This window comes from Pygoscelis adeliae, unplaced genomic scaffold (assembly GCF_000699105.1).
Source record: "Pygoscelis adeliae isolate BGI_AS28 unplaced genomic scaffold, ASM69910v1 Scaffold15, whole genome shotgun sequence".
NCBI classification, from domain to species: Eukaryota; Metazoa; Chordata; class Aves; order Sphenisciformes; family Spheniscidae; genus Pygoscelis; species Pygoscelis adeliae.
In genome coordinates, this window is record NW_008824988.1 from 4958032 (window position 1) to 4965765 (window position 7734).

The following is a 7734-nucleotide window of genomic DNA, read 5'->3' on the forward strand; positions in this document are numbered from 1 at the left end:
AGAGATGTTCTTCATACAGCTTACTTCAAGTCTTTAAACAATTTTGCATGAAAGACTTGCAACAGCCATAGGCACACAAAACATTTTCTGTTACCTGTGGGCAATAAATATGCCTGCCACATGTTTTCCTGACACCATTGCACAGTTGTGTGCACAGCAGTGATACCATGGAGGGGGAAGTGATCTTTTGAGTACTGCCCAGTTTCATAGCAGGTTTAGAAGATACGGTACTAGAAATGCCTGTGCCATGATTTTGGTGGGAATGAAGCAGTGATAAATTCCAAAACTTCCAGCTTCTGCAGGTCCTAACAAAAAGAATAACTGTGCAAGTCAGTATTGTGAAAGCGGTGGATCTGTATTTACTTCCTTTTTGTCTACAGAAGGAAGATATTAGAAAAAGCCATTTATTAGTGAGCAGATCATTCTGATCTGTAGTTACTTCCTTCTCTTCTACAGGAACAAGCTACTAGAAAAAGCCATTTATTAGTGAGCATGTCATTCTGCTTATGTGAGCTTAGCAAGGGAAAGAATGTATTGAGACTTGGCCAGGAAGGGGTGAAGAAAAGAAATAGTGTCAGAGGTAAAAGTGGGAGTTGAGCATTCAATTGTGCTTGTTACAGGTACATTTTCTAAGATATAAATCAGGTGAAGGAAACTTCAGTTGAAACATGTTTGCGGAATGAACAGATAACTGCAGTGAAAGGATGCAAAGTGGGAGAAATAAAGAGCAACCCACGCTGCTATAAATGTGAACTACAAACCATGTAAATAGCAGAACTCCCACTGAGAATGTGACAGGTCGTTCAGGTACTTACTTTTATTTCTGAGCCTTTCCCAGCCCAAGCTATCAGTGTTACAGATTCTTGCCAGTTCTTAGCAGATGTTTTATGAAAATTCACACGCATATTTCAGAAGCTAATAAATTGGCATTTCAGTATTGTTCCTCTTTTAAATGTATCACTAACTGTTTTGAATCCATTGTAATTTGTATCCCATGCACTAAACATTACAGCAGCGGGGTTTGAAATTAGTGCCGTTAGGTGGCTTGCCTTGATATCTGTGTGATAAGAAACAGCCTTTCATCAAGGGTGAAAAAAGTGTATTGTTTAGTAGAGTAAGTGCTTTTCTATTGTTGCTTTTTAAAGCTGTATCACTGCTGTTAAGCCGCTCAAACTGGTTGGCACCAACTATTTGCAAACTTAGAAAACATCCCTTTCTGTGTAATTTGCTCACTTCAGAAACTGTACTTTTATATTTTTCAGTTTTTATTTTTATACCTGTTGGCTTCTGTCTCAACCTTTATATCTAGTTGCTTTTGGGTACTGTAAATGACCGGGGAAAAAGTTTTCACATGACAAAGATAAAGTTTCTTGTCTTTTCTGCGTGGTGCAGAGGTCATGATGTGAGATCAGAGGCAGGAAGCAGCTTGTCATTTTGTTAACAGGTACAGGGACTCAGAGCTTTGTTACACACTACCAGAAGCCATTAGAGACCTGTAATAAGCTAGGAGCACCAGCATGGGGCTTGATATTAGGCTGGCAACGAGGTGTAGTTTTGTTCAGGAATGGACTGGAAGAAGGCACCGGGGCCTGTTTGGAATATATGCATGTATGTTTTCATACATATATCTGAGTCTACATGGGTCGTTCTTTTGACATTTGATTCAACACAGAATAAACAACATAAAAGTTTTTTTGATCTTCACCCTCCATCAAAGACAGCAGAGTATAAAAGATCCCTCTCCCTTTTTTCTCATGCTGCCTAGCTATGTTGTGCCTCATAAGAGGTTCAGCACTGACCTGGTCTCTGGTTCCTAAAATCATGGGGGTAGCATCAATTTAAACTTGCTCTTCATTAAAAGATTAATATTTCCTTTTACATTTTCTTGAACTCACTCAGGAATAAGAATCTTGCGAGTTATAAAAGAATACTACAAAAAGCACATCTTTTTTCCAATAAATTCTATAGGATTTTATAGTAACTACTACTGAAACCTATGAAATTTCTATGGTATCCTATTATTTTCCTCTTTAATTCACTCAGTTAGATTTTTTCCCTAATGGCGAAATCCTCTGAAAATATTACCCCTCCACGGTGGACCCTTTTTTTTGGAAATTGTTATGCAAATCCAAATCCTGCAACCTTCAGAGGGAATCTGTGACAAAAGTGAGACAGGCACAGCTACCTCCAGTCAGGCAATTCTTTTGATTAAGGTTCTCTGCTTTAAAACAGAGTTTAATCAAGGATAGCAAAACCAGAGGAAAACCGTTTTCCAGGTGTGCCTTCTTGTGCAGATGGTGCGCTGCCAAAGAGAATCAAAAGAGACTTAATTACAAGAATGATCAGCAGAGTCAGACAGGATGAGAAATTATGCGCTCTGAGGGAAGCTGTTCATAACAAAACAACGGCACTGCTTGGCACGTGGGGAAGGACGAAGCTGTTTCTGATGGATGACAAAGGCTTTTTGAAGTCTGCTGAGACCGAGTAATCCATGCTGTAATGTTTGAAGCATTTAGAGGAGGTGATGATCACTTGCCCTTTCTCTGGACAAGTCTAAACCTGCAAGGGAACCCATGCCACTCACTTTCCTGGGCAAATAGGCAGGCAGTAGTCCTTGCCAGTCTGCTTCCTGACAACCTTTGAGATGCTTAAAGGAGTGGCAGCAGTTTAACGCAGTGCTAGAGTCTGTTTTGCAGGGAGAGGCAATGTTACTTCTGCATGAGTGAAGTCTATTGGCCAAGATAGATCTGGGGCTCTGCTGTGCTGCCTGCTGATGCCACAAGTATGTGGGCATGGTCTCTGAAATTTTGCAGTCTCAGTAGCCTTTTGAAAATTTTTTTTGAGGTAGTTGAACACATACTACACGTATCTGTACCCAAAAGTGTTGAATGTTTAGGGTTTAGGCAAAAGCTAGCACAGTAATATACTGTTGTATTTACAGATTAGAGTGGGATGAGGAATCTCCTCATCAGCAAAGTAATATATCATTTACCTTTGATACTCATTCCTGGCTTTCTCCAGCAAAGATGATAGTTAAACTGTGATTTTGCAACTGACTGTTTGCGACTGCGCCCACAAAGAATCCCAGTGGGACTCCATCCAAGTACAGCATCTGGCCACAGGGAGCTGCATGCAGCTCATTAGTATGTGCTGAGGGATAAGCCCTGTCTTACTACCTGTCTTGTCTACAGTTGGACATGTAAGCAGCGGTCCATAAACAATAATGCATTTGTCAAGGTACTTTTGATGAAACAAATTCTAAACTCTGTTAACTGAAATGAGATCACGACTCTTCCTCCGCTGCCCTGGGACTGGCACAGCGCCCTGCACTGGCAGTTCCACGCCTACTTTGGTGACAAAAAACCAAATCTGCAATCAACTCTCCAGGAAATAGTAATGCCAGTTTCTCCTTGGATAGCAATTTATTTCTATTTTTTCCAGAGGGCTCTACAGACACTATTGAATTAATTTTAGCAACACCACAGAGTGCACAGGGGCCTAATCCTCCGTAATCAAGGGGTAGACTGTCAATGACTTCAGTGAGCTTTGGATTTGGCCTAGGTGAATACGGACTATGAAAGAGCCCCTCCAGCAAGCAAGTGGCAAAGCTAGGATTTAAACGTCAGTGAGTCTAACTAATAGCATCCTACTCAACTCCCCCAAAGGGCTCCTGACAGCATTCTGTGGCAGAAGGTGGAAGGAGAGGGATTAAAATGTCCCGATAAATCTCAGAGAAAAAGGGCAAACAAGAGGTGAAAGGTGGTAGAGAAAAAGTCCATCTGTAGGGTGAAAGAGGATAGAGAATGGGCTTAGCTCCTCCTTCGTCCTCAGTTTTTTCTTCTTTCCCTTCCTGTCCCTTGCTCTGGACTATTTACTTCAATAAGTTTCCTTGTTTGAGCTTTCCCGGTACAGGTTCTGTATCTGCCACTGCTCTTCTGGCTGCTTGCCTGTTGGTAATTGGCAGGAGATACAGCTTCTGGCAGTATTGAGTCACTAAGAGAAGTGGACTAGCAGGACACTTAATAATACAGGGATCTCAAAGTACTTTACAAACATTAATTAATTAAGTCTTATGATACCTTTGTGAGAAAGGCAAGACTTATTAGACATACTTCACTTCTGGGAAAAGAGAATGAGTAAAGCCAGCTTTTTCTGAAGTGTTAATTGTTTGTATTATATATATGTGTAATATATAATTATAGCATTATAGGCAGGCCGAATGTCATGTATCTGCCTGCAGACCCTTCTATGAACAACATGAAATCAAGGCATGCAAAATTAAAATCCACCTTTGAAACCACTTATAATGCATAACCTTGGAAAAATCATTAAGTCAGAAATAGAGTCAAGAATGTGAATGCTTCGGCCTACTTCCACCAAGAATGGTGACAGTGAGCGAAATTAAACTCACTGGGGTAAACTCAGTATTGATATCAGGCAAGTAAGATGGAAGGCATCAGGCAAAATTAGGAAGGTCTCAAACACCGCTGCTTTAGTCTAGTCTCACTTTGGATATTTAGAAAACCAGACATATAATCTCTGTCTCAGTAGGAGATCTAAATGCACACAGTCTTTTCTTTCTGTTGCTGTCTGCCTTTTTTTGCCCAAAGACATAATAACTATTTTAGGTAACTTCACACTGTGACAAGGCCTGTGTTATGTAAATGAAATGAAGACATTCAAGAATGAATTAACAGATAATTGTGAGGCAGGACACTTTTGGAAAAAATGGTGAGGTGATTTTTAGCAGCATCTAAAACTTGTTTTGCAATGTTGACTCAAGCATACAGTATTTTCTGGTGACTTCTCCGAACATAAAACTTATTTCCTTGTTTATATCTGTCTAAATGAACACCTAGTTGACAGTTCAGTTTATCCCATGATGCCTGTACTTGTGCCCCAGTAAGTTTGTTCAATCAGTCCTGTAAAGACCTGTAAAAGATAAAAGGACAGATCTTAAGTTATGCGTTAGGGAGAAAGTGTACATTTCATGCAAGAAAATTTCTGTGTGGAGACACATTTATAGATGGCATTTTTAAGAATGGTAGCCTTACATCTTTCATATTGCATACACTGGCTATACAAAGCATGCATAAGACCTCTGCATGGAAGTCTGTTACCTGTGGCAAACCTTCAGGGGCCAATCTATTTCACAGAAATGGGAAGTATAATGAGAGAAGGCAAGAACACTCTCTTCATAGTGACGGGAAGGTCCACCTGCCTGAGGCCATGGTTACTGTAAATCTTACAGGGAAGAAACAGCAGTCTGTGTGGACATCTGGTAAAGCTGGAGAAGGAGCCAGTGTTTAGGGCAGTAGGTGAAAGAACAGGGATGAGTAAGTCCTTTGGCTAGAGTGCAGGAGATCCTTGGTCAGATTTCTGTAAGCCACAAACATCCCGTGGCCAAGTCTATGCACATATTGTTCTTGGACAAGGTGCTCTCTGTCTGCCAGTTATTCATCTGTTTTAACTTTAGGTGTCAAACTTCAGTGCTCCAGTGGCTACAAAAGAATCTCAGTACTTCAGATGCCACTGCTCTGCTCTACATCTTAATTCTGTGTTTAGAGAAGATGGTGAGAATCATCTCTTTTAAATCCTCACTTTTCCATTTGAATAAGAAGCTAATTTTCTACCTGCACTATCAAATAATTTTTTTTGGATCCACGCAGTTTCCTAAACCCACAGTGTTGTGGTGGAATTTAACAATTCTACCTATGACGAAAGGCCACAGTGGTGCCCAGAAGTAGTTGCCAACACACTCTAAGGGATGCAAAGCCTTCCAAATCTCAGATTTGCTCTTCTCAAGGAGCAAAGATAATAACTGAAGTTAGAACACTAACACTATTGCTGGAATTCACAGTTTACTTAGGAACATACGCTGCTGTAATTATGAATCAGAAAATACTTCAATGAAAGGATGTATTAAGCAGACCTGTACTGCTATGCAAGATCGGTGTCGTGTCATCGATATACATGTGATTCCGAATACAGATAAATAGCACACAATTATAAGCAAACTGGCAAAGTCAGAATTAATAAATGAATTTGCAGCAAGTAACTAACTAACACATTGCATAATCGTTTTTAGTAGATTTTTACTCTTATTTTGTTAATATTTCATTTTTGCAAATTGGCCTGGAGACTAGTCCTCTGTATCAACCTGGTAAATTTCAGCTTTTAAAGTTCAGATGCTTTCTGCATACATGAAGCATCTAACTTCTTTATATAGAACATTTTTTAATCCTTGCATAGGTAAAGGAAATGAGCTGATTTTGCTCACATTTACCAAAAAGAAAATAAATTAAAAATATTCACCTTTGGGCTGAGACCCAGCGTAGAAAATTGGAGTCAAAAAGCAGAACTTTCCAGCCAGTTATATATATGTGAAAATACAGAATATTAATACGAATGTTAAAATAATTTACTGGTACAGCCCGATTGTGAAATTGAAATGTAAACTTTTGTATTAGCTTACAGCATGATGGAACACACTCAAACTGTAAGTCATTTGCTATTAACAAGGTTTCTGGCTGACAAAAAACATCCTCAAGTCTCTGCCCAGGAATACTGAACACCTACCTTAGACATTTACCTTATTCGTCCAATCACAATTTTTGAATCTTCAAATGAAGCAAGGAAATCATTATTAAAGAGAGAAGGAGCTTAGTAACACATCTCAGTAATGTATCACTAGGAATGATATTAAAACATCCCCCTGACAGTGACTTCTACAACAGTCTGCTAACTTGGTTCTCAGCCTACTGGTGTTACCCAACACACGCAGGTTCATTTGCCACATTGTTTTCTCTTTCCGTATTTTGCTAGCTGTGACAGTGAGTTGCGTTGGTGGGCAGGCCTGTGTGCCATCTCTTGCAAAGTGCCTTTTGGTCCAGTTCAGAGACTCCATTATTTAACCCAGCTAGAGTGATTTGAACTTTCAACCTTGCTCCTCTTTTTTTGCTGTTGCTCTCAACTGCAGATTCAACAAGGACCTTCCTATGCGTTGACTTGAATAAAAAACCACCATGTAACATTTTTATTTGTATTTTTTTTTTTTTGTTAAAGGCAGAATAGTAACATACAGTTCCTATATCCTTCCCATACTTAACATCTTACCTAAAAGTAGGGAAGCTTTTCAATCCTCTGTTCTTACAACATGTTTGTTTCAGATGACTGCCGTTCTGGGTGTTCTGGATAGAGGCTGCATGCAGGTATAACTGGAGATACTTCTGCTTTTTATCCACAGAGATGGACATGTCTTTTCCTCTGGAAGCTCTGTCCTTTGGGGCATTTGGAGAACTGTCTTAAGCAAATGAAGCACCACTGTTTCTTTTCATTTGGCTTGGAACAATGAGTTTATTATCTTCTAGTGATTAGATGGCAGGTTTACAAAGGGTTTGATCTGAACATGCAGAAAATGGATGTTTGACAGTCCACTCCTAAAAGAAAGTTAAATAAAGAGGTCTTTTCATGAAATGGATCCTAATTCTTTACTCTCACGTGTTTCATACAAATACTGGTACTTCCAGCTCTCAGAATATTGTAAACAACCCCAGGCATTACACAAGATACCCAAGCCTTTCAGAAGGTTTATAATGAAAACAGGAACTGTTCATAAACAGAGGTGATGTGAACATTGGTGCATCCATATTTAACAGCCAATCCAAACACCTGTGCAATATTTTTGGGCTAAAGAAACACACCTTCTATATGAAGTCATAATTTAAATTAAAA